Source organism: Amblyraja radiata, chromosome 49, assembly GCF_010909765.2.
Source record: "Amblyraja radiata isolate CabotCenter1 chromosome 49, sAmbRad1.1.pri, whole genome shotgun sequence".
Lineage (NCBI taxonomy): Eukaryota > Metazoa > Chordata > Chondrichthyes > Rajiformes > Rajidae > Amblyraja > Amblyraja radiata.
The window spans coordinates 2,206,076-2,233,376 of record NC_046004.1 but is presented as its reverse complement, the minus strand read 5'-3'; the positions used below and the strand labels follow the sequence as shown (position 1 = coordinate 2,233,376).

The following is a 27,301-nucleotide window of genomic DNA, read 5'->3' as shown; positions in this document are numbered from 1 at the left end:
CGCTCGATTTAAATACTCACAGCCCTGACCATCCGCCACTCGCTCCAACGGTTCCCGGGCCTCTGATGTTATTGGAACTTGGATGTTATTTGCCGAAGGGCCCGTTCCTATGCTGGATTGGTCTATGCTCTATTCTATTCCATAACAAAGGCTATATTCTACAACAATATGCTATATTCTGCTTTAATATCTACAATGTTTATTTTCTTATGCATCACTATATATGTCATGAGGTCATAAGTGATGGGAATAGAATTAGGCCATTCGGCCCATCATGCCTTCTCCACCATTCAATCATGGCTGATCTATCTCTCCCTCCTAACCCCATTCTCCTGCCTTCTCCCCATAACCCCTGACCCCCCCACTAATCAAGAATCTATCTATCTCGGCCTTAAAAATATCTACTGACTTGGCCTCCACAGCCTTCTGTGGCAATCTTCTTATAAGCAGCACAGATTCACCACCCTCTGACTAAAGAAATTCCACCTCATCTCCTTCCTTAAAGAACGTCCTTTAATTCTAAGGCTATGACCTCTAGTCCTAGACTCTCCCACTAGTGGAAACATCCTCTCCACATCCACTCTATCCAAGCCATTCACTATTCTGTATGTTTCCATGAGGTCCCCCCTCATTCTTCTAAACTCCAGCGAGTACAGGCCCAGTGCCACCAAAAGCTCATCATAGATCAACATTACTAATTCCTGCGATTATCCCTGTAAACCTCTTCCGGGCCCTCTCCAGAGGATTGAGCAACTTTCGGGCCAAGCCAGAGGATTGAGCAACTTTCAAAGAGCAACAGAAGATAATTAAAAGGCAATATGGGGAGAAAAGCTAGCCAAGAATATAAAGGAGGATAGTAAAAGCTTCTTTAGGTATGTGAATAGGAAAAATTGAGTTAGACAAATGTGGGTCCATTGAAGACAGAAACAGGTGAATTTATTATGGGGAACAAGGAAATGGCTGATACTCCAAACTTTTGACGCAAAGACGAGGAACAGCCTCGAGAATTGGTGCACTCTCATCTGCTTGCAAGAAGAATAACAGGTCCAGCGGGAAAACAGGCCCTTTGGCCCACTGAGTCCGCACCGACCAGCGATTGCCCGTTCACACATTAGTTTAGTTTAGAGATACTGCTCAGAAACAGGCCCTTCGGCCCACCGAGTCCGCACCGACCAGCGGTCGCCCATTCACACACTAGTTTAGTTTAGAGATACAGCGCGGAAACAGGCCCTTCGGCCCACGCCAACCAGCGATCGCCCCTACACTAACGCTATCCTACACACATTAGAGACATTTTTCACAGGTAGGACAGGGTGATCAAGATGGCTTTTGGCACATTGGCCTTCATCAGTCAGAGTATTGAGTATAGAGGTTGGGAGGTCATGTTGCAGTTGTACAAGACGTTGGTGAGGGCGCATTTAGAGTATTGTGTTCAGTTCTGGGCACCGTGTTATAGGAAAGATGTTGTCCAGCTGGAAATGGTTCAGTGAAGATTTACGGGGATGTTGCCAGGACTAGAGGGGCCTGAGCTACATGGAGAGGTTGGGGCAGGCAAGGACTCTATTCTTTGGCGCACTGGAGGATGAGGGGTGATCTTATAGAGGTGTATAAAATAATGAGAGGAATAGATCGGGTAGACGCACAGAGTCTCTTGCCCAGAGTAGGGGAACCGAGGACCAGAGGACATAGGTTTAAGGTGATGGGGGGAAAGATTTAATAGGAACCTGAGGGGCAACTGTGAGGAAAGAGTTAATAGACATGGTTGATTTAGACTAGGGATAGAAAAATATAACTTAGAAAGAAATAAGATGTCAGCAGAAGCCAGACTGCTAGTAGAATAGAAAGTAACGATATACAGAACAGAGAGAAATTCTAGATAAAAAAGTAGCAAATGAACAGACATCAGCAGGAGTTTTAAGAAAAATGGGGCAGAGTTGAGAAGGGCAAGGGGTTAAGCATGCCTAATGAACTTATATGAATATGTACACACACCCACTATGACAAGATGCCTCATTTAAATGCACATACGATGCATGATATAGGAGGTGTCTCTGACGTTGGGTGGGCGTTCCAGAACGTTCTCATGGGAATTTGGGCTTTCTGTTATGATTGGAAAAAGCTCAATGGGGAGGGATGAGGGTGTGACAATAGTAAAATGAAATGTATAAAGATAGAAGACATCCCGATCCTCTGTGTGCCTCTAGGGGACAGCAGAGGAGAGGCACCTATTCTGCAGAATATGAACTTAATAAAAAAAACTTCTTTGCCTGACTTTGTCTCTAAAGCGTTTGTGATTTTGAATCTCACACCTTTGGGGGCTCGATTCCGGGATTTAATTACTCCGGCCCGCTGACGGGAGTAGACGACGAAGGGAAGGTGCACCCCGCTGAGTTCAGCGGTCTCAGACTCCTTGCTTGCCGTCAGTAGGTTTGAGCGAGTGATGCCCGGACCAAACAGAGACTCGGCAAAGAAGTGAGAGTGGTTAGAGATCGCGAAAATCGAGTGATTCTGTGCATAGACCCCGGTAAGAAACTTTGACTATTATAGTATTACCTGGGCGATTTGATAAGAGATCGGAGAGGAATTCCGATCGAGAGAATGGGAAATGTAAATGAAAAACCTGAAAGGGAGGGGAAAGGCCGTAAGCCAAATCCCCGCATTCTGCCTAATAGTCCGTTGGGGCGAATGCTGAACCGCTGGGGGGCAGGAAATACCCAGGGGTTGGAGAAGACAACAATGATAAGGTATTGTTATTTTGAATGGCCAAAACACCCGATAAAAGGAGCTTCGGTCTGGTGGCCAGAGGTTGGGTCAGATGAGGATTGGGTACAGCAGGCATTGAATGTATATGTGAAAAATAAACCCAATCCAATGATAGAAGAGATCATAGGTACACAAAAATGCTGGAGAAACTCAGCGGGTGCAGCAGCATCTATGGAGCGAAGGAAATAGGCGACGTTTCGGGCCGAAACCCTTCTTCAGACTTAGAAGAGATCATGTATGGGAAACGGGATGTAATCTGTTGAAATTAAAAGTAGAGGTTGAACAGTCAAATTCCTCTTCACCCTCATGGAATTTACTGGAGAACCTAGCTCCTCCCTATGTACATCCATCACCCGAAGTAGCGCCGCCAATTCGACCCCCGCCCCCACTCGTGGCGACGGGAGTGGAAGAGGTGACACCCGGATCAGCTCTGGTGGTAAAGAGAAAGGTCAGGGTAAAACAAGAATTTAATGATGATGTTACTGACAGTGATGACATCGACAGTGACCTACCGGACCCCAGGAGTGAGGAAGAAAAGGCAATAAAGAGACAGGAGGCGGTCGGGGTAGATGAATTCAATCCCCCGTCACCAGGAGAGGGAGTCAGAAGGTCAGACAGAGTAAAAAGAAGATCGGTAAAAATTAGACCCCTAAGAGAGGTACCCATGGGAGGACCCCAAGGGGGAATGGGGGTTGTTAATGTCCCCTTAACCTGTACTGAAGTGAGGAATTTCAAGAAAGAAATGAAAAGCCTCCTAGGGGATCCTTTAGGTCTGGCAGAGCAGTTAGATAAATTCCTTGGGCCAAACACTTATACATGGGAGGAGTTGATGGCCATTATGGGAAATCTCTTCACATCAGAGGAGAGGCAAATGATTAGGGCAGCAGCAATGAAAAAGTGGGAACAGGAGAACCCGCCAGGGCAGCAGAATGCGGCGGTAGCAGTTAAATTCCCAGTACAAGAGCCAGATTGGGACAAGGGAACAGCAGCAGGACGAGGGAATATGAAGGACCTGCGGGATATAATTATAAAAGGGATAAGAGAGGCAGTACCCAAAGGACAGAATCTCGAATGAGAATTTGAAAATGGACTGCAGAAAGATGAGGCCCCGACAGTGTTCCTTCAAAGACTCAGAAAGAACATGCAACAGTATTCCGGAATAGACCCGGACTCAGGGGCAGGACAACAATTGCTTAGGGCCAATTTCGTGACCAAATCCTGGTCTGATGTGAGGAAGAAATTAGAAAAGATGGATGACTGGAATGAGAAACCACTACCTCAGTTGCTTACAGAGGCCCAGAAAGTGTACGTGCGGAGAGATGAGATAAAACAGAAGGGGAAGGCACTGATTATGATGCAGGCTGTAAAGCGAGTGGTAGATGTTAAGGAACAAATAGGTACAGGATGGAGAGGGAGTTACTCCCGAGGGAGAGGTAGAGGAGGATATGGCAGAAGAGAGGGAGAAGGATATGGCAGAAGAGAGGGAGAAGGATATGGTAGAAGAGTGGGAGAAGGATACGGCAGGGGTCGGGAAGAGACAAATACGGAACCACGTTGGAGGATGGGACCTATAAGATGTTATTATTGTTACAAAGGGAATGCCCTGTGCTTGTAGCAGAGTTCCGCACGTAAAGTATGATGGAAAATGAATAGGGGGGTCAGGGGTTCCCGTCCCTGGGGTTAGGGGGCTACAGAAGGGAACCTCTGGTAAATTTAAAGATAGGACCCCAGGGAGTGAATATGGTGTTTATGGTAGATTCAGGAGCGGAACGATCAAGTTTAATCAAAGTACCCGCAGGTATGGAGGCAGTACAAGGGAGAATAAAAATTACCGGGGTTGGGGGAACTGTGATGGTAGCTCCCGAGATAGGAGGAGTAAATGTAAGGTATGAACACCGGGAGGCAGTAGAGGACCTGATCTTAGTCCCTCAGGCTGGTGTAAATTTAATGGGCAGGGATTTACAAATACAATTGGGAATAGGTACAGCACTGATAGAAGGAAGAATAGTGGTTCAGCTGTATGCTCTAAGAGAGGTGGATGAGCAAAGAATTAATGATCAAGTATGGGCCAAGGAAGGAAACAGAGGAGGTTTGCAAATACCCCCTCTTCAAATAGCATTAAAAGATGGTGCAGACATAGTACGAGTAAGACAGTACCCCATTTCGACCGAGGGACAAAAAGGCTTACAACCAATCATTGAGAATTTATTAGAGGACGGGTTATTGGAACCTTGTATGTCCCCCTACAATACTCCGATCCTACCAGTCAGAAAGACCGACGGGACGTTTAGACTCGTACAGGACTTGAGGGAACTGAACAAGGTGGTCCAAGCCCGACACCCGGTAGTGCCTAACCCTTACACCATCATGGGACGGATACCCCCAAGCCACAAATGGTTTAGTGTGGTAGATTTAAAGGACGCCTTCTGGAGCTGTCCGCTGGCAGCAGAGAGTAGAGACTTATTCGCCTTTGAGTGGGAAAACCTAAAAACCGGGCGAAAGCAACAATTCCGGTGGGCGGTGCTCCCTCAAGGTTTTACAGAATCACCAAATTTATTCGGCCAAATTTTAGAGCAGGTATTGGAGGATTTCCCAGGTCACGGGGAAACACAACTATTACAGTATGTGGATGACCTCCTTTTGTCAGGAGAGAGAAGAGGGACGCCACGATAACTTTGTTAAATTTCTTGGGAAGGAAGGGGTTAAGAGTGTCCCGTAACAAGCTTCAATTTGTGAAACAAGAGGTAAAATATCTGGGACATCTGATAAGTGGAGGAAAGAGACGAATAAACCCCGAAAGGACCACTACCCAAGAATAAGAAAGAGAACCGAAAATTCCTGGGATTGATAGGGTACTGTCGACTGTGGATAGATGTTTACTCCAGACAAGTGAAATTCCTGTATGATAAATTGGGAGAAGAAAAAGACAAAGTTCCGTGGACCCCAGAACAGGAGGTGGAATTTGGGAAATTAAAGAAGAGTTTGATTACTGCTCCCGTGTTGGCTCTGCCCTCAGTAGAACAACCTTTCCACCTGTTTGTAAATTCAGACAAGGGGGTGGCACTAGGGGTACTCACCCAGAAAAGAGGGGGAAATCGACAGCCAGTGGCCTTCCTCTCGAAAATATTAGATCCAGTTTCCAGGGGATGGCCGGGATGCATACAAGCGGTAGCAGCTACCGCAATATTGGTGGAAGAGAGTAGGAAATTAACCTTTGGAGGCACTCTGGTTGTTTCTACGCCACACACAGTAAGAACCATACTCACTCAGAAATCCAACAGATGGTTAACAGACTCTAGACTTTTAAAGTATGAGGCCATCCTGATGGAAAAAGACGATTTGATGATAATTACGGATAAGAACCTTAACCCATCCCAATTCCTGTATCCAGCAGAGAAACAGGGTGATGAGGAAGAGGACCCAGTACACTGCTGTAGTGAAATAATAGATTTACAGACAAAAAGTAGAGAAGACTTAGAAGAGCAACCTCTGGCTGAGGGCAGCCGGTGGTTTATAGATGGATCCTCCAGGTGCATAGATGGAAAAAAACATAGTGGGTACGGTATAGTGAACGGGGAAACTATGGAGGAAATTGAAAGCGGCAGGCTGCCTGGTAGTTGGTCAGCTCAATCTTGTGAATTATATGCATTAATGAGAGCTTTGGAATTATTGGAGGGGAAGGAGAAACAGTATATACCGATTCAAAATACGCTTTTGAAGTAGTACACACCTTTGGGAAGATCTGGAAAGAGCGAGGAATGATAACAACTCGAGGGAAAGAATTAGCGCATGAGCAATTGGTAGGACAGACATTGGAAGTCTTGCAAAAACCAGAACAAATAGCCATAGCACATGTGGCAGGGCATCAAAAGGGTAACACCCTGGAGGCCAGAGAAAATAGGGCAGTGGATGAGGTTGCAAAAAGAGCAGCCACAGAACAGATAAAATGAAGTCACTAATACCTTTAAGGGAACCAAAGGAAAAGATACCTATCTTTAGTGAGAAAGAGCAGGAAAACATGAAAGAAATGGGGGCTCAGTGTACTTCAAACGGGAAGTGGTGGACACCAAATGGAAAGCAGCTATTGAACAAAGAAATAATGAGGGAGTTATTAGGGAGATTACATGGACAAAGCCATTGGGGAACACAAGCCCTCTGTGACACCCTCCTCAGAACCTACGCTTGCCGTGGGATGTTTACCATGGCCAAAAACTTCATAGGGGGCTATGTAATATGTCAGCGAATTAACAAGAAAATTATGAGAGCAGTCCCAGGAGGAGGACAACCATTAGCAGTTAGGCCCTTCCAAAGAATACAGATAGATTTCACCGAGCTGCCCCGGGTACAAAGATGGAAGTACCTGTTAGTGGTAGTGGACCATTTCACCAGATGGGTAGAGGCATTCCCCACGGCAACTGCCACCTCACAGGCGGTAGCCAAGATATTATTAGAACAAATTATACCCAGATATGGGATTGTGGAAACAATAGACTCGGATAGAGGGACCCATTTTGCCTCCAAAACACATGAAATGATATGTGAAGCACTGGGAATAGAATGGAAATTGCATATTGCTGGAGAAACTCAGCGGGTGCAGCAGCATCTATGGAGCGAAGGAAATAGGCGACGTTTCTGGCCGAAACCCTTCTTCAGACTGATGGGGGGTGGGGGGGGAGAAGGAAGGTAAAGGGGTGGAGGAGGAGCCCGAGTGCGGGCGGATGGGAGGGTGGGAGGAGACAGCTAGAGGGTTGAGGAAGGGGAGGAGACAGCAAGGACCAGCAAATTTGGGAGAATTCAATGTTGATGCCATCCGGACGCAAGGTCCCCAGACGGAATATGAGGTGCTGTTCCTCCAATTTCCGCTGTTGCTCACTCTGGCAATGGAGGAGACCCAGGACAGAGAGGTCGGATTGGGAATGGGAGGGGGAGTTGAAGTGCTGAGCCACCGGGAGGTCAGGTTGGTTATTGCGGACTGAGCGGAGGTGTTCGGCGAAACGATCGCTCAACCTCCGCTTAGTCTCGACGTGTACAGAGAAAAGCTTTTTGTCGCATGTTAAATACAGTCAGCAGAAAGACAAGACATGATTACAATCATAGAAACATAGAAAATAAGTGCAGGAGTAAGCCATTCGGCCCTTCGAGCCTGCACCCCCATTCAATATGATCATGGCTGATCATCCAACTCAGTATCCTGTACCTGCCTTCTCTCCATACCCCCTGATCCCTTTAGCCACAAGGGCCACATCTAACTCCCTCTTAAATATAGCCAATGAACTGGCCTCAACTACATTCTGTGGCAGAGAATTCCACAGATTCACCACTCTCTGTGTGACATTTTTTTTTCTCATCTTGGTCCTAAAAAACTTCCCCCTTATCCTTAAACTGTGACCCCTTGTTCTGGACTTCCCGAACATTGGGAACAATCTTCCTGCATCTACCCTGTCCAACCGCTTAAGAATTTTGTAAGTTTCTATAAGATCCGCCCTCAATCTTCTAAATTCTAGCCGAGTCTATCCAGTCTTTCTTCATATGAAAGTCCTGCCATCCCAGGAATCAGTCTGGTGAACCTTCTCTGTACTCCCTCGAGCCATTTACAGTGTTTACATACATGGTATCTTCTGGAATTTGGACTAATCTTCTGGAATTTTTTGAGGATGTGACAAGTAAAATGGATGAAGGGGTGCCAGTGGATGTAGTGTATCTAGACTTTCAGAAAGCCTTTGATAAGGTCCTGCACAGGAGACTAGTGACTAACATTAGAGCACATGGTATTGGGGGTAGGGTGTTGACATGGATAGAAAATTGGTTGGCAGACAGGAAGCAATGAGTAGGAGTGAACGGGTCCTTTTCAGAATGGCAGGCAGTGGCGAGTGGAGTGCCACAAGGGGCCGCAACTGTTTACCATATATATTAATGATTTGGAAGAGGGAATTAGGAGCAACACTAGCAAGTTTGCCGATGACACAAAGCTGGGTGGCAGTGTGAACTGTGAAGAAGATGTTAGGAGTTTGCAGGGTGACCTGGACAGGTTGAGTGAGTGGGCAGATGCGTGGCAGATGCAGTATAATATAGATAAATGTGAGGTTATCCACTTTGACGGCAAAAACAAGGGGACAGATTATTATCTCAATGGGGTTAGGTTAGGTAAGGGGGAGGTGCAGCGAGACCTGGGCGTCCTTGTACACCGGTCACTGAAAGTTGGCTTACAGGTACAGCAGGCAGTGAAGAAAGCTAATGGAATATTGGCCTTCATAACAAGAGGATTTCAGTATTGGAGTAAAGAGGTTCTTCTGCAGTTGTATAGGGCTCTGATGAGACCACATCTGGAGTATTGTGTACAGTTTTGGTCTCCTAATTTGTGGAAGGACATCCTTGTGATTAAGGCAGTGCAGCGTAGTTTCACGAGATTGATCCCTGGGATGACCAGGTGCAGAGAGATGGGGCTCCTAAGGGACCGTATTAGGTTCCTGGAGCAGCAGCTCGATGACCTCTGTCTGGTCAGGGAGAGTGACGAGGTCATAGAGGGGAGTTATAGGGAGGTGGTCACTCCAAAACCACGGGAGAGAGACATGTGGGTCACGCTAAGGAAAGGCAAGGGGCAGAGGCAGGAACGAGGCAGTACTCCAATGTCGGTACACCTTGCAAATAAGTACTCCTGTTTGAGTACGGATGAGGATGACAGCCTACCCGGGGGTATCAACAGCGGACGGGCCTCCAGCACAGAGACCGGCCCTGTTGCTCCGAAAGGTAGGGAAAAAAAGAAGAGGGCAATAGTAATTGGGGACTCTATTGTTAGGGGGTCGGATAGGCGTTTCTGTGGACGCAGTCGGGAGACCAGGATGGTGGTCTGCCTCCCTGGTGCCAAGGTCTCGGACGTGTCTCAACGCATCCAAGATATCCTGAAATCAAAGGGAGAGGAGCCTGAGGTCGTGGTACATATTGGTACAAATGACATAGGTAAAAAAAGTGAAGAGGTCCTGAAGGGAGGATTTAGGGAGTTGGGAGGAGAGTTAAGGAAAAGGACCAAAAAGGTAACAATCTCAGGATTACTGCCTGTACCACGCGACAGTGAGAGTAGGAATGGAGCGAGGTGGAGGATAAATGCGTGGCTGAAAGACTGGTGCAGAAGGCAGGGATTCAAGTTTCTGGATCATTTGGACTTCTTTTGGGGAAGGTGGGACCTGTACAGAAAGGATGGGTTGCACTTGAACCCGAGGGGGACCAATATCCTGGCGGGGAAATTTGCAAAGGTCACTGGGGAGACTTTAAACTAGAATGGTTGGGGCGAGGGACTCAAATAGAGAAAGCTAGTAGACAGAATGGGAGGCAGGAAGCAGAAAAGGGAAGCACTCGGACACAAGAGGAGAAAGAAAAAAAAGGAAATAAACAGAGAAGAAGAGACGGGGGGTTTCTTAAATGTGCATATTTTAATGCTAGGAGCATTGTAAGAAAGGTGGATGAGCTTAGAGTCTGGATAGACACCTGGAAGTATGATGTTGTGGCGATCAGTGAAACATGGTTGCAGAAGGACTGTGATTGGAAACTAAATATTCCAGGATTTCGTTGCTTCAGGTGTGATAGAATTGGAGGGGCAAGAGGTGGAGGTGTTGCTTTGCTAGTCAGGGAAGATATTACAGCAGTGCTTTGGCAGGATAGATTGGAGGGCTCATCTAGGGAGGCTATTTGGGCGGAACTGAGAAGTGGGAAAGGTGTAGCAACACTTATAGGGGTGTATTATAGACAGCCAAATGGGGAACGAGAATTAGAAGAGCAAATATGTAAGGCGATAGCAAATATTAGTAGTAAGCACAAGGTAGTGATTGTGGGAGATTTCAACTTTCCACACATAGACTGGGAAACACATTCCGTAAATGGGCTGGATGGTTTGGAGTTTGTAAAATGTGTGCAGGATAGTTTTTTGCAGCAATACATACAGGTACCTACTAGAGGAGGGGCAGTGCTGGACCTCCTGTTAGGAAATGAGACGGGACAGGTGGCGGAGGTATGCGTTGGGGAGCACTTCGGGTCCAGTGATCACAATACCATTAGTTTCAATATAATTATGGAGAAGGTCAGACCTGGACCTAGGGTTGAGATTTTTGATTGGAGAAAGGCTAACTTTGATGAGATGCGAGATGATTTAAAAGGAGTGGACTGGGACATTTTGTTTTATGGGAAAGATGTAGAAGAGAAATGGTGGACATTTAAAGGGGAAATTTTAAGAGTACAGCACCTTTATGTTCCTGTTCGGTTGAAAGGAAACCGTAAAAATTGGGAAGAGCCCTGGTTTTCAAGGGAAATTGGACATCTTGTTCGGAAAAAGAGGGAGATCTACAATAATTATAGGCAACATTAAGTAAATGAGGTGCTTGTGGAGTATAAGGAATGTAAAAAGAATCTTAAGAAAGAAATTAGAAAAGCTAAAAGAAGATATGAGGTTGCTTTGGCAAGTAAAGTGAAAGTAAATCCAAAGGGTTTCTACAGCTATATTAATAGCAAAAGGATAACGAGGGATAAAATTGGTCCATTGGAGAAACAGAGTGGGCAGCTATCTGCAGAGCCAAAAGAGATGGGGGAGATATTGAACAATTTCTTTTCTTCGGTATTCACCAAGGAGAAGGATATTGAATTATGTGAGGTAAGGGAAACAAGTAGAGTAGTTATGGATACTATGAGTATCAAAGTAAAAGAAGTACTGACACTTTTGAAAAATATAAAAGTGGATAAGTCTCCAGGTCCTGACAGGATATTCCCTAGGACATTGAGGGAAGTTAGTGTAGAAATAGCCGGGGCTATGACAGAAATATTTCAAATGTCATTAGAAACGGGAATAGTCCCTGAGGATTGGCGTACTGCGCATGTTGTTCCATTGTTTAAAAAGGGTTCTAAGAGTAAACCTAGCAATTATAGACCTGTTAGTTTGACTTCAGTGGTGGGAAAATTAATGGAAAAGATACTTAGAGATAATATATATAAGCATCTGGATAAACAGGGTCTGATTAGGAACAGTCAACATGGATTTGTGCCTGGAAGGTCATGTTTGACTAATCTTCTTGAATTTTTTGAAGAGGTTACTAGGGAAATTGACGAGGGTAAAGCAGTGGATGTTGTCTATATGGACTTTAGTAAGGCCTTTGACAAGGTTCCTCATGGAAGGTTGGTTAAGAAGGTTAAACTGTTGGGTATAAATGCAGGAATAGCAAGATGGATTCAGCAGTGGCTGAATGGGAGAAGCCAGAGGGTAATGGTGGATGGCTGTTTGTCGGGTTGGAGGCAGGTGACTAGTGGGGTGCCTCAGGGATCTGTGTTGGGTCCTTTGTTGTTTGTCATGTACATCAATGATCTGGATGAAGGGGTGGTAAATTGGATTAGTAAGTATGCAGATGATACCAAGATAGGGGGTGTTGTGGATAATGAAGAGGATTTCCTAAGTCTACAGAGTGATTTAGGCCATTTGGAAAAATGGGCTGAAAGATGGCAGATGGAGTTTAATGCTGATAAATGTGAGGTGTTACACCTTGGCAGGACAAATCAAAATAGGACGTACGTGATAAATGGTAGGGAATTGAAGAATACAGTTGAACAGAGGGATCTGGGAATAACCGTGCATAGTTCCTTGAAGGTGGAATCTCATATAGATAGGGTGGTAAAGAAAGCTTTTGGTATGCTAGCCTTTATAAATTAGAGCATTGAGTATAGAAGTTGGGATGTAATGTTAAAATTGTACAAGGCATTGGTGAGACCAAATCTGTAGTATGGTGTACAATTTTGGTCGCCCAATTATAGGAAGGATGTCAACAAAATAGAGAGAGTACAGAGGAGATTTACTAGAATGTTGCCTGGGTTTCAACAACTAAGTTACAGAGATAGGTTGAATAAGTTAGGTCATTATTCTCTGGAGCGCAGAAGGTTAAGGGGGGACTTGATAGAGGTCTTTAAAATGATGAGAGGGATAGACAGAGTTGATGTGATCAAGCTTTTCCCTTTGAGAATAGGGAAGATTCAAACAAGAGGACATGACTTCAGAATTAAGGGACAGAAGTTTAGGGGTAACATGAGGGGGAACTTCTTTACTCAGAGAGTGGTAGCGGTGTGGAATGAGCTTCCAGTGGAAGTGGTGGCGGCAGGTTCGTTGGTATCATTTTAAAATAAATTGGATAGGCATATGGATGAGAAGGGAATGGAGGGTTACGGTATGAGTGCAGGCAGGTGGGACTAGGAGAAAAAAGTGTTCGGCACGGACTTGTAGGGCCGAGATGGCCTGTTTCCGTGCTGTAATTGTTATATGGTTATATGGTTATATGGTTATATGACGGGACTGTCATTTGAGGAAAGATTGAAAAGACTAGGATTGTTTTCACTAGAGTTTAGAAGGATGAGGGGGATCTTATAGAAACATATAAATTATGAAAGGACGGGACAAACTAGATGCAGGAAAAATGTTCCCAAAGTTGGGCGAGTCCAGAACCAAGGGCCACAGTCTTAGAATAAAGGGGAAGTCATTTAAGACTGAGGTGAGAAACAACTGTTTCACCCAGAGAGTTGTGAATTTATGGAATTCCCTGCCACACAGGGCAGTGGAGGCCAAGTCACTGGATGGATTTAAGAGAGAGTTAGATATGGCTTGTGGAGTCCAGGGATATGGCGATAAGGCAGGCACGGGTTATGGATTGGGGACGATCAGCCATGATCACAATGAATGGCGGTGCTGGCTCGAAGGGCCGAATGGCCTCCTCCTGCACCTAGTTTCTATGTTTTTATGTTACTATGTAAGGGAATAACGTTTAGTGCAAGATAAAGTCAGCAAAGTCCGATCAAGGAAAGTCCGAGGGTCACCAATGAGGTAGATAGTAGTTCAGCACTGCTCTCTGGTTGTGGTAGGATGATTCAGTTGCCTGATAACAGCTGGGAAGAAACTATCCCTGAATCTGGAGGTGTGCATTTTCACACTTCTGTACCTATCCTAATTTGAGGAAGGACATTCTTGCTATTGAGGGAGTGCAGCGTAGGTTCACCAGGTTAATTCCCGTGATGGCGGGACTGACAAATGATGAAAGAATGTGTCGACTGGGCTTGAATTTGCTGGAATTGAGAAGAATGAGAGGGGATCTTATAGAAACATATAAAATTCTTAAAGGATTGAACAGGCTAGATGCAGGAACAATGTTCCCGATGTTGGGGGAGACCCGAACCAGGGGTCACAGTTTAAGAATAACGGGTTAGGCCATTTAGGACTGAGATGAGGGATAACTTTTTAATGTGGAAAATCTGTGGAATTCTCTGCCACAGAAGACAGTGGAGGCCAATTCACTGGATGTTTTCAAGAGAGAGTTGGATGTGGCTCTTAGGGCTAACGGAATTAAGGGATATGGGGAGATAGCAGGAATGGGGTTTTTATTTTGGATGATCATATCGAAAGGCGGTGCTGGCTCGATGGGCTGAATGGCCTACTCTTGCACCTATTTTCTATGTTTCTACGTCATGGTGAGACCAGCACACGTTAATGTCTGGTCCTGAAGAAGAGTCCCGCTGAGTTACTCCAGCACTCTGTTCCTTCATGGTCTGGCTGGTGTCTTGCTTATATGAAAAAGCTACATTGCCAATGCACACAAGCTCTCCAATTTTTTGTTGTCAACATGAAACTGTTGACAGTTCAAGAAATTAGATACGTTGATGAAACCCGAGTGATGGACAAGATAATGCTTCACAGGAGAAAATTAAATCTGCATTGAATTAAACTCCACTTGTAAAAACTAAACTAAAGGAAGATGTTTCCAAAAGTTACAAGCTTGATTATATTACTCCAGAAGTGAAGGGCAGGTGGGGGAGGGTCTAAGGCAATTACCCCCCCTTCATTTGATCAACACAGGGGACAAGGGGTTGGCTTAATCATACTTAGATCTGTCAAGAAATAAAAGGCAAACGATATTAAATCTCAAGTGTTTTTGTTTTGAAATACAGTGTGGCAACGGGCCCTTTGGCCCACCGAGTCCACGCCGACCAGCATTCACCTGTATACACGCACTATCCTACACACTGGGGACTTTTTACCAAAGCCAATTAACCTACAAACCTGCACGTCTTTGGAGTGTGGGAGGAGACCGGAGCACCCGTAGAAAACCCAGAAAATGGGGAGAACGTACAAACTATGTACAGACAGCACCCGGGTCACCGGCGCTGTGAGGCAGCAACTCTACCGCTGCACCATCGTACCTTGTTGGGGAAAATACTTAAAAAGCAGCTGAATATTTTTGACATTTACCAAATGAGAGTTGTCTATAGTCAAAGCGTGTGTAGTTTGTTCCTGGCACAAAAATACCTCTGCTTTTTCAGTTTCACACTTAACTCTATAAACCTTGTGAAGGGGAAGTCCTGTTTAACGAATCTGCTCGAATTCTTTGAGGAAGTAACAACCCGGGTGGATAAAGGGGAACCGGTGGATGTGGTATACTTGGACTTCCAAAAGGCTTTTGACAAGGTGCCACATAAGAGACTATTGCTCAAAATAAAAAATTATGGGATTGGGGGTAATATATTAGCATGGGTAGAGGATTGGCTAACAAATAGGAAGCAGAGAGTGGGGATAAATGGTTCATACTCGGGATGGCAACCGGTAACTAGCGGGGTTCCGCAAGGGTCGGTGCTGGGACCCCAGTTGTTCACAATTTATATAAATGATTTGGAGGAGGGAACCAAGTGTAATATATCAAAATTTGCGGACGATACAAAAATGGGAGGAAAAGTAGGGGATGAGGAGGATAGGAAGAGTCTGCAAAAGGATATAGATAAGCTAGGTGAGTGGGCAACAACTTGGCAGATGAAATTTAATACTAATAAATGTGAAGTCATTCACTTTGGGAAAAAAAATGATAGGGCAAGTTATTTTCTAAATGAGGAGGAGCTGCGTTGTAATGCAACGCAAAGGGATCTAGGGGTATTAGTACATGAATCACTAGAAGTTAGTATGCAGGTGCAGCAAGCAATCAGGAAGGCCAATGGAGTTTTGGCCTTTATTGCTAGGGGGATTGAGTATAAAAACACGGAGGTCTTGCTGCAGCTGTACACAGTATTAGTGAGACCACATTTGGAATACTGTGTACAGTTCTGGGGTGCATACTTAAGAAAGGATGTACTAGCCCTGGAGGCAGTGCAGCGAAGGTTTACAATTCCTGCAATGAGGGGATTGACATATGAGGAAAGGTTAAGTAGGCTGGAACTCTACTCTTTGGAGTTTAGAAGAATGAGAGGCGATCTCATTGAAACATATAAGATCGTGAGGGGCCTTGATCGGGTGGATGCACCGAGGATGTTTACAATGATCGGGGAAACTAGAACTAGGGGACATAGTTGCAGAATAAGGGGGGGCTCTTTTAAAACTGAGATGAGGAAGAACTTCTTCACCCAGAGGGTGGTTAATTTATGGAATTCACTGCCCCAGGGAGCAGTGGAAGCAGAAACTTTAAATATATTTAAGACTAAAATAGATGGTTTTTTAGCTGCGAAGGGGATAAGGGGCTACGGGGAGAGGGCAGGGATATGGACCTAGGTATGGTTAGTATAGTAAGACCTGAGTGATCTCCTGGACAAGTGTCGATCGCCTGGATTGGGGTCGGAGAGGAATTTCCCGGATTTTTTTCCCGAATTGGACCTGGGTTTTTATCCGTTTTTTTGCCTCCCCCAGGAGATCACGAGGTTCTTGGGGTGGAGAGGGGTGATAGCGGTATAAAGGTGAGGGTAGTGTCTTGTGTTCTGTGTCTTGTGTCTACTGTTTGTGGGTAAGTGTGTCTGTTTAGTGTTCAGCCATGAGCGAATGGCGGTGCGGGCTCGACGGACCTGGTGGTCTACTCTCGCACCTACTTTCTATGTTTCTATGTTTCTATGTAACCTAAAGACTCCACTGTTGGAATGCAATTCAATATTTGACAAATCTGAACACCGTAACAGACAGATATAAAGCACACAGAGGGATTACTGGAGTGCTTTTTCCCTTCGCGCTCGCTGAGGAATCAGTGGCAGTGGCAGAGGGTTGTTCTGATGTTCTAAGCCATGCCAATCCAGATATGAGTGAATGACGAAGAGGTCTTGATGTGCCAAATGGAGAAGGAACATCTCATTGAGTTTTAAAGTTTGCAGAGGGCTAACATACAACATCCTTAGCATCAAGTGAATTGATCGGCATGGTGGCGCAGTGATAGACTAAGAGTTGCTGCCTTATAGTGCCAGAGACCCGAGTTCGATCCTGACTACGCGTGCTTGTAGTTTGTACGTTCTCCCCGTGACCCGCGTGGGTTTCCTTCAGGTGCTCTGTTTCCTCCCACATTCCAGAGATGGGTCAGTTTGTAGGTTAATTGACGTCTGTAAATTGCCCCTAGTGTGAAGGATATAGGACTAGTGTACGGGTGATCGTTGGTTGGCGTGGACTCGGTGGGCGGAAGGGCCTGTTTTCACGACATCTTTCTAAAGTAAACTATTGCCGTTACCTCATTGGTCTCAGTTTAACATTGCTTGTGAAAGTCAGCAAAGTGCAAGATTCTTTCTATAGCACTCAGACCAGTGAGCCCAGTGAACCAGTGTGCTCATATCTTTAACCAGACAGTCAGAACCTTTTTCAGTTTAGAGATACAGCACAGAATCAGGCCCTTCAGCCCACCGAGTCCATGTCAACCAGCGATACCCGTGCATTAAACTACCCCGCACACACTAGGGACAATTTACGTTTATACCAAGCTAATTAACCCACAAACCTGCATGCCTTTGGATTGTGGGAGGAAACTGAAGATCTCCGGAAAAAAACCCACGCGGGTCAATGGGGAAATGTACAAATCTGTACTGACAGCACCCGTAGTCAGGATCGAACCCGGGTCTCTGGCACTGCAAGCAGTGTAAGCCAGGAACTCTACCGCTGCACCACCGTGCCCGCCCCTTTTCCCCAGGACAGAGATAGAATACTAGAGGGCATAGCTTTAACGAGAGTGGGGCAAAGTTTAAAGATGTGTGGTGCATGTTATTAGAGGTTAGAGTGCACCTTGAGTGTGTTGTCAGTGGTTGTGGAGGCAGATACAACAGTGGCATTTAACAGGTTGTTGGATAGGCAGGGAATGGAGGGATAATGATAATGTGCAGGCAGATAAGGGTTGGCAGTGGTGTCATGTTTAGCACAGGCATTGTGGGCCGAAGGGCCTGTTCCTGTGTTGTACTGTTCTATGTTCTATACCTCAGGTTATCAATCTTTAACTTTAACAAAGGGTTTGGTGGGGAAGGGAATGAGATGAGTTAAGACAAGATGATTTGGACTTTTGAGATATAGCGTAGAAACAGGCCCTTCGGCCTACCAAGACCGCACCGACACACGATCACCCCGTACGCTAGCACCACCCTGTACACTAGGGACAATTTACACATTTTCTGAAGCCAATTAACCTAGAAAACCTGTAGGTCTGTGGAGTGCGGGAGGAAACCATATAACAATTACAGCACGGAAACAGGCCATCTCGACCCCTCTAGTCCGTGCCGAACACATAGTCTCCCCTAGTCCCATATACCTGCGCTCAGACCATAACCCTCCATTCCTTTCCGGGGCACCCAGAGAAAACCCACACTGTCACAGGGAGAAGGTACAGGCAGCATCCCCGGTCAGGAATGACCCCGGGTCTCTGATGCTGTAAGGCAGCAACTCTACCGCTGCGCCACCATTCTGCCCAAATAGTTGCACATCAATTAGACACGGTAGGAAGAAGAAAGAGTACAACATTGTAGATACAATTGCGGAGTTCGGTTACTTCAGGCATATATAAATGCAAGACGCAGTTGTTCTTGTAACAGATTGGTAAAAGGAACCCTAGGAAGGAAAACTAATCATTCACTCGTCCTGCCACCATTAACCTTGGCAAGTAGGATAGGAGGCACAGGTCAGTGGGGCCGAATGGCCCGATTTGCACAAACTAAATGGAGTAGTCTACTGAGGCCACCAAACCCATAAAGTGTCTCGACCCGAAAACTCATTCATTCCTTCTCTCCAGAGATGCTGCCTGTCCCGCTCAGTTACTCCAGAACTTTGTGTCTATCTCTGGTGGAAACCAGCATCTGCAGTTCCTTCCTACACATTTTGTATGTGGTTTGAATGTTTACCTCATACATGCCAAAAGATTTGATGCAGACATTACTGCTTCAGTTCGAGCAGAGAGCTCAGTTTCTACTTGGCACTTGACCAACATCCAGAAGGTATTTTACTTGTCTAAATGTCTCACCCACCTAGATTTTAAAATAAGCCTGCATTATTCAACGTGGTATAAGTGGAAAACTACAATTCTGAACTAGGATTAATCCTGTATTATTCACAAACGGCTGCATGCTACTCTTGGAAGTCTTGTCTTCTTAAAAACATCTGTCACTTACACAGAAACTTGAGTGTAACTACTTGGGGATATTCACTGAACCTTGGCTTACAGCACAAGACCCTGTCTTGAGCATAACTCTTGGCTGTCCGTTTTTCTCCCTTCTTTTTTATTATTTTTAGTTCGTTAAGTGTACAGTCAGGGGGTCTAAATCTTTTATGTGTGGGGGGTGGTGGGGGGGAAGGGGGAAACTGCTTTTCTAAGTCCCTACCTGGTCGGAGGGGTTGCCTTCCTCCGAGCAGCGTCTTCGACCTGTCCTCACGGCCTACCAGCGGGTCCTGGAGCGACGTTTCCCTGAGGGGACCTGGCCAGAACATCGGCGTTGGCGGCGGCGCAGAACGTCGGCGTTGGCGGCGGCGGCGCAGAACATCGGCTTTGGCGGCACTGCAGCGCTGGAGCGCTATTGCGGAGCGGGCGATGCCTTTCCTGGGTCGCCGCGCTGGGACTCCAGTATGCTTGGTACCGCCGAGGAAAACATCGTGGAGCCGCGGTTCTGCGGAGCGGCCAGCTGCGACGTTGAACTTACATCTCGCCGAGATCACCAGTGTGGGGAGCTCCGTCTGGCGTGGTCTGTTGACTTGGAAGCCGCAGGCACCGGTGGGAAGGCGGCCGTACCTGGCACCCCAAGCCGCTGGGGGTTCTCCCGACGCCAGAGTACCATCACCCGGCGAGAACATCGGGCGCCGTGGCAGCGACTGTGGAGGCCTCAATAGGCCCGACTATGGGTGGACAAGAGGATGGGGACTGGACTTTGTGCCTTCCCCCACAGTGGGAATCACTGTGGGGGGATGTTTTGGTGTTGAATTTCTTTATGAATACTGTGTTGTATTTTTATTAGTGTGCTGCAAGGACATCAGCATTTCCCCTGAATAAGGGGATTAATAAAGTAATCAATCAATCAATCAATCAATCAATCAATCAATCAATCAATCAATCAATCAATCAATCAATCAATCAATCAATCAATCAATCAATCAATCAATCAATCAATCAATCAATCAATCAATCAATCAATCAATCAATATAAGCAAGTGCATCACACAATTTCCCCTGCAACCACAGGAGATGCAACACCTGTCCCTACACAACAGACAATAGACAATAGGTGCAGGAGTAGGCCATTCCTGCCTTCTTCCCATATCCCCTGACTCCACTATCTTTAAGAGCCCTATCTAGCTCTCTCTTGAAAGTATCCAGAGAACCGGCCTCCACCGCCCGCTGAGGCAGAAAAACTACGCTTGATTTGAAGGCCAACATGCCATTCGCTTTCTTCACTGCCTGCTGTACCAGCATGCTTACTTTCATAGACTGATGAACAAGGACCCCCAGATTCCTTTGTACTTCCCCTTTTCCCAACTTGACACCTTTAGATAGCAATCTGCTTTTCTTTTTTTATACCAAAGTGGATAACCTCACATTTATCCACATTAAATTTCATCTGCCATGCAGCTTCCCCTTCCCCCAACCTGTCCAAGTCACCCTGCATTCTCATAGCATCATCCTCACAGTTCACACTGCCACCCAGCTTTGTGTCATCTGCACATTTGCTAATGTTATGCCCCTGTCCCACTTAGGAAACCTGAATGGAAACCTCTGGAGACTTAGTGCCCCACCCAAGGTTTCCGTGCGGTTCCCGGAGGTTTTTGTCAGTCTCCCTACCTGCTTCCACTACCTGCAACTTCTGGCAACCACCTGCAACCTCCGGGAACCCTTGTCCATTTTCCTAGTTACATCCTCAAAAAATTCCAGAAGATGTCAAGCATGATTTCCCCTTCGTAAATCCATGCTGACTTGAACCGATCCTGTTACTTCTATCCAAATATGCCGCTATTTCAGCTTTCATAATTGACTCCAGCATCTTTCCCACCACCAATGTCAGGCTAACTGGTCTATAGAAACATAGAAACATGGAAAATAGGTGCAGGAGTAGGCCATTCGACCCTTTGAGCCTGCACCGCCATTCAATATGATCATGGCTGATCATCCAACTCAGTATCCTCTACCTGCCCCTTTAGCCACAAGGGTCACATCTAACTCCCTCTTAAATATAGCCAATGAACTGGCCTCAACTACCATCTGTGGCAGAGAATTCCAGAGATTCACCACTCTCTGTGTGAAAAATGTTTTTCTCATCTTGGTCCTAAAAGATTTCCCACTTATCCTTAAACTGTGACCCCTTCTTCTGGACTTCCCCAACATCGGGAGCAATCTTCCTACATCTAGCCTGTCCAACCCCTTAAGAATTTTGTAAGTTTCCATAAGATCCCCCCTCAATCTTCTAAATTCTAGCGAGTACAAGCCGAGTCTATCCAGTCTTTCTTCATATGAAAGTCCTGACATCCCAGGAATCAGTCTGGTGAACCTTCTCTGTACTCCCTCTATGGCAAGAATGTCTTTCCTCAGATTAGGAGACCAAAACTGTACGCATTACTCCAGGTGTGGTCTCACCAAGACCCTGTACAACTGCAGCAGAACATCCCTGCTCCTATACTCAAATCCTTTTGCTATGAATGCTAACATACCATTCACTTTCTTCACTGCCTGCTGCACCTGCATGTCTACTTTCAATGACTGGTGTACCATGACACCCAGGTCTCGGTTCATCTCCCCTTTTCCTTAGCGGCCACCATTCAGATAATAGTCTACTTTCCTGTTTTTGCCACCAAAGTGGATAACCTCACATATTTTTCACATTATACTGCATCTGCCATGCATTTGCCCACTCACCCAACCTATCCAAGTCACCTTGCAGCCTCCTAGCATCCTCCTCACAGTTAACACTGCCCCCCAGCTTCAAGTCATCAGCAAACCTGGAGATGTTGCATTCGATTCCCTCGTCCAAATCATTAATATATATTGTAAATAGCTGTGGTCCCAGCACTGAGCCTTGCGGTACCCCACTAGTCACTGCCTGCCATTCTGAAAAGGACCCGTTTACACCTACTCTTTGCTTCCTGTCTGCCAGCCAGTTCTCTATCCACATCAATACTGAACCCCCAATACCGTGTGCCTTACGTTTGTATACTGATCTCTTATGTGGTACCTTGTTGAAATCTTTCTGAAAGTCCCGATATAACACATCCACTGGTTCTCCCTTATCCACTCTACTAGTTACATCCACGAAAAATTCTATAAGATTCGTCAGACATGATTTACCTTTCATAAATCCATGCTGACTTTGTCCAATAATTTCACTACTTTCCAAATGTGCTGCTATCCCATCTTTAATAACTGACTCTAGCAGTTTCCCCACTACCAATGTTAGACTAACTGGTCTGTAATTCCCCGTTTTCTCTCTCCCTCCCTTCTTAAAAATTATTTTATAATTCTTTATAATTCCCTGTTTTCTCTCCCGCATTTCTTAAAAAGTGGGATAACATTAGCTACCCACCAATCCACAGGAACTGATCCTGAATCTACTGAACATTGGAAAATGATCACCAATGCATCCACGATTTCTAGCGCCACATCCTTAAGTACCCTGGGATGCAGACCACCAGGCCCTGGGGATTTATCAACCTTCAGTCCCATCAGTACACCCAACACCATTTCCTGCCTAATGTGGATTTCCATTCAGTTCCTCCGTCACCCCAAATCCTCTGGCCACTAGTACATCATGAAGATTGTTTGTGACCTCCTCAGTTAAGACGGATCCGAAGTACCTGTTCAAGGCAAGGCAAGGCAAGGCAAGGCAAATTTATTTGTATAGCACCATTCGTGCAAACTGCAATTCAAGGTGCTTTACAGGAAAGAAAAAATAAAATAGTCAATAATTAAAAATTGCAAAATAAGCAATACGACAAATGTATGATTAATAAAACAACGTCAATGAAACAATAAAACGATTTTAAAAAGCACATAAAAGGGTTAAAATTAGACGGTTAAGATTACCTGCATGTCGGGTTATGGAAAAGTGTTTTTAGGCCTGATTTAAATGCGCTTACAGTTTGTGCACACCTCAGGTGTTCAGGGAGCTTGTTCCACAGGTGTGGAGCATAAAAACCGAATGCTGCTTCAGCCTTTTTAGTTCTGACCCTGGGAACACAGAGTAAACCTGTCCCTGAAGACCTGAGGAGTCTAGGCGCCTCATATACAACAAGTAGGTCAGAGATGTATTTTGGACCAAGACCATTCAGTGCCTTGTAGGTCAGTAACAGAATTTTAAAATCTATCCTCTTACACACAGGGAGCCAGTGCAAAGATTTAAGGACAGTTGTAATGTGGTCCATTTTCTTGGTGTTGGTCAAGACTCTGGCAGCGGCATTTTGGATAAGCTGCAGTTGTTTAATTGATTTTTTATTGAGACCTGTAAAGATGCCATTACAATAATCTAACCTACTAAAAATATATGCATGAACAAGTTTTTCAGTGTCGTCTTTGGACAGAAATCCCTTGATTCTTGCTATATTTTTTAGATGGTAATAGGCAGATCTGGTAATGGTCTTTATATGGCTGTTAAAATTCAAATCCGAGTCCATAACTACACCAAGATTTCTGGCTTTGTCTGTGGTTTTCAGTGCAATTGAGTCGAGTTGAGCACTCACCTCTAGCCTTGATTTTTTGGGACCAAAGACAATAATTTCTGTCTTATTTGCATTGAGCTGGAGGAAGTTCTGGTTCATCCACTCATTGATATGTTTGACACACTGGCTCAGTGAGTGTAGGGGACTATGGTCATGTGGTGACACTGCGATATATAGTTGTGTGTCATCGGCATAAGTGTGGTAGGATATGTTAAAATGCTCTATGATCTGAGCTAGGGGGAGCATATAAATGTTGAACAAAATGGGTCCAAGAATGGAGCCCTGAGGAACCCCGCATGTGAGTTTTGTACGTTCTGATTCAAAATTACCAAGGGAAACAAAATAATCCCGATCTTTCAAGTAAGATTTGAACCAGTCCAGCACAGAACCAGAGAGTCCCACCCACTTCTCCAGTCTGTCAAGCAGTATGTTGTGGTCTACCGTATCAAAAGCAGCACTGAGATCTAGCAGTACCAAAACTGAAGCTTTTGATGCATCACTGTTTAGATGTATGTCGTTTAGGACCTTAGTGAGTGCAGTCTCGGTGCTGTGATGTGGCCGAAATCCCGACTGGAAAACATTAAAAATATTGTTTTGGGTCATAAAGCAGTAAATTTGTTGGTAGACTACCCTTTCAATAATCTTTGCCAAAAATGCTAAATTAGATATGGGCCTGTAGTTGCTCATAGCTGAGGCATCCAAATTAGGCTTCTTCAATAGGGGCTTGATCACTGCTGTTTTTAAGGCTTGGGGAAAATGCCCCGATTGAAGGGAAGTGTTTACTATGTTCAGTACTTCTGGTGCAACACTGTTAAAAATATTTTTAAAGAAGCTTGTGGGCAGCAGATCAAGACAGCAGGTAGTGGACTTTAGCTGTTGAACAGTTTCAGTCAGAGATGCACAATCTAAAAGTTTAAAATGTTGTAGATTTATTAGTGAATCTGGAGGCATAGGTGACAAAGCCATGTTCCCTGAGGTGGAGCTAGACATTGTTTGTCTTATCTTCAGAATTTTATCGGTGAAGAAATCTGCAAAGTCATTGCACGACTTGCTGGACAGGAGCTCAGGAGGGACTGATGATGAGGGGTTTGTCAGTCTATCGACAATGGCAAACAGGGTGCGGGAATTATTATTTTTGTTGATAACCTCTGAGAAAAAGGACTGCCTTGCCCCTTTCAATTCCTGATTATAGATACGGAGGTTGTCTTTGTAGATGTCGTAGTGGACCTGTAGTTTGGTTTTTCGCCACCTACGTTCGGCCTGTCTACACTTTGTTCTTTGGGATCTTACTGCTGTGGCATTTCTCCATGGTGACTTTTTCCTTCCAGATAAAACCTTGGTCTTTAGTGGTGCAATAGCATCCATAAGAGTCATAACATTGGAGCTAAAACCATCCACAAGGTCATCGACAGAGGCCGAGGGCAGAGTTGCTGGTGGTCTATAGGCCTGAGCAAACAATGCGCCGGTGTTTTCATTGATACAGCGCCTTTCGATCACCTCTGGTTCTTTTCTGATACTGCTAGCAGTGATGGTCGTTTTAAAAAATACACAGTGGTGATCGGAAAGAACAACATCAGTCACCATAACATCAGAAATGTCGAGACCCTTGGAAATAATCAGATCCAATATATGCCCCCTATTGTGAGTTGGCTCTGTTATGTGCTGATTAAGTCCAAAGTTGTCCAAAATGTTCAGCTCTTTTGTACCTCCATCCTCTGCATTATCTATGTGAATATTAAAATCACCCACTAAGACAACACAATCGAAATCAACTCATCTGCCGTTTCCTTGTTCCCCATAATAAATTCACCTTTTTCAGTCTTCAAGAGTGCAACTTTGGTCTTAACAATTTTTTTCCTCTTCACATACTTAAAGAAGCTTTTACTATTCTCCTTTATATTCTTGGCTAGCTTTCCTTCGTACCTCATCTTTTGTCCCTGTATTGCCTTTTTAGTTATCTTCTGTTGCTCGCTAAACATTACCCAATCCTCTTGCTTCCCGCTCACCTTTGCAACTTTGTACTACTTCTCTTTTATTTTAATACTGTCCCTGACGTCCCTTGTCAGCCACGGTCGCCCCTTACTCCAGTTGGAATCTTTCTTCCTCTTTGGAATGAACTAATCCTGCATCTTCCGTTTATTCCCAGAAATACCTGCCATTGTTGTTCCACTGTCATCCCTGCTAGGGTATCTTTCCAGTCAACTTTGGCCAGCTCGTCCATCATGGCCCCATGGTCCCCTTTATTCAACTGTAACACAGACACCAACAATTTACCCTTCTCCCTATCCAATTGTAGATTAAACTTGACCATATTATGGTCACTACCTCCTAATGGCTCCTTAACCTCAAGTTCCTTTATCAAATCCGGTTCATTACACAACACTAAATCCAGAATTGCCTTCTCCCTGGTAGGCTCCAATACAAGCTGCTCTAAGAATTCATCACAGAGGCACTCCACAAACTCCCTTTCTTGGGGTCCAGTATCAATCTGATTTTCCCAGTCTACCTGCATGTTGAAATCTCCCATAACAACCGTAGCATTACCTTTATTACATGCCAATTTTAACTCCTGAATCAACTTGCACGCTATGTCCAGGCTACTGTTTGGGGGCCTGTCTATTAGTCCCATTAGGGTAGTTTTACCCTTACAATTCCTTAGTTCTATTCATACTGACTCAACATCTCCCTATTCAATGTCAACCCTTTCAAGGGACAGAATTTCATTCCTCACCACAGAGCTACCCCACCCACTCTGCCCACACGTCTGTCTTTTCGATTGGAGGTATAACCTTGAATATTCAGTTCCCAGCCCTAGCCCTCTTGCAGCCATGTCTCTGTAATTCCTACAACAAGCCGTGCGTATGAGTTAAGTTTTAGTTTTAGAGATGCAGAGTGAAACAGGCCCTTCAGCCCATCGAGTCTGCGAAGGATATTTATAATAAAAAGGCTGTTTAAAGTTCGCAAGCTGAACCTTTTAAAAAAAAAATCTAATTTGAAGGAAAAGTGAAGAATTATAATGAAAATGTCCCCAAGAGCTCGCGACATTCCGGGGAGCACATGGTAATTTTGATAACCAATTCGACAGAGATTTTTGGGTCTTCAATTCATGGTTCAAAGATGCAAAAAGTTGCGTTTACAAGTGAAGTTAAAAGTAGTCCACAACCCATCAACAATAAAAGCATAATTAGTCCAAAACTGAATAGATTATTCCAAAGAGGCATCGTTTAAGACTCGGCTGTACGTTGTTCTGTATTCAACATTCCTAAAGCACTACCATAATTACCTTGTTTAAGAAAGAACTGCAGATGCAGGAAACATCGAAAGTAGACAAAAATGCTGGAGAAACTCAGCGGATGAGGCAGCATGCATCTAGACGCTGCCTCACCTGCTGAGTTTCTCCAGCATTTTTGTCTACCATAAGTAACTCACCCCCTTCACCCAGGAGGTGGGTATATGGAACAAGCTGCCAGAGTAAGTAGTGGAGGCTGGTACAATGGCATTTAGAAGACATTTGGACAGGACTATTTGGACTAATTGTTTCTCTAATATATACTGAACTTTTTTTGCTGTTTAGTAAGGGTTTTACAGTGCAATATGTTTACACTACTGTTGTGCTGCTAC

At 45.0% G+C, this 27,301-nt stretch overlaps 1 long non-coding RNA gene across 1 annotated transcript; it reads left to right on the top strand.

Moving 5' to 3' along the window:
* Positions 1–14,290: 14,290 nt before the first annotated feature.
* LOC116968986 lies at positions 14,291–25,123 on the top strand. Its single transcript, XR_004410578.1, has 3 exons — positions 14,291–14,312; positions 17,023–17,029; positions 25,039–25,123. It is a non-coding gene; the product is annotated as an uncharacterized LOC116968986 (long non-coding RNA).
* The last annotated feature ends 2,178 nt before the right edge of the window (positions 25,124–27,301 follow it).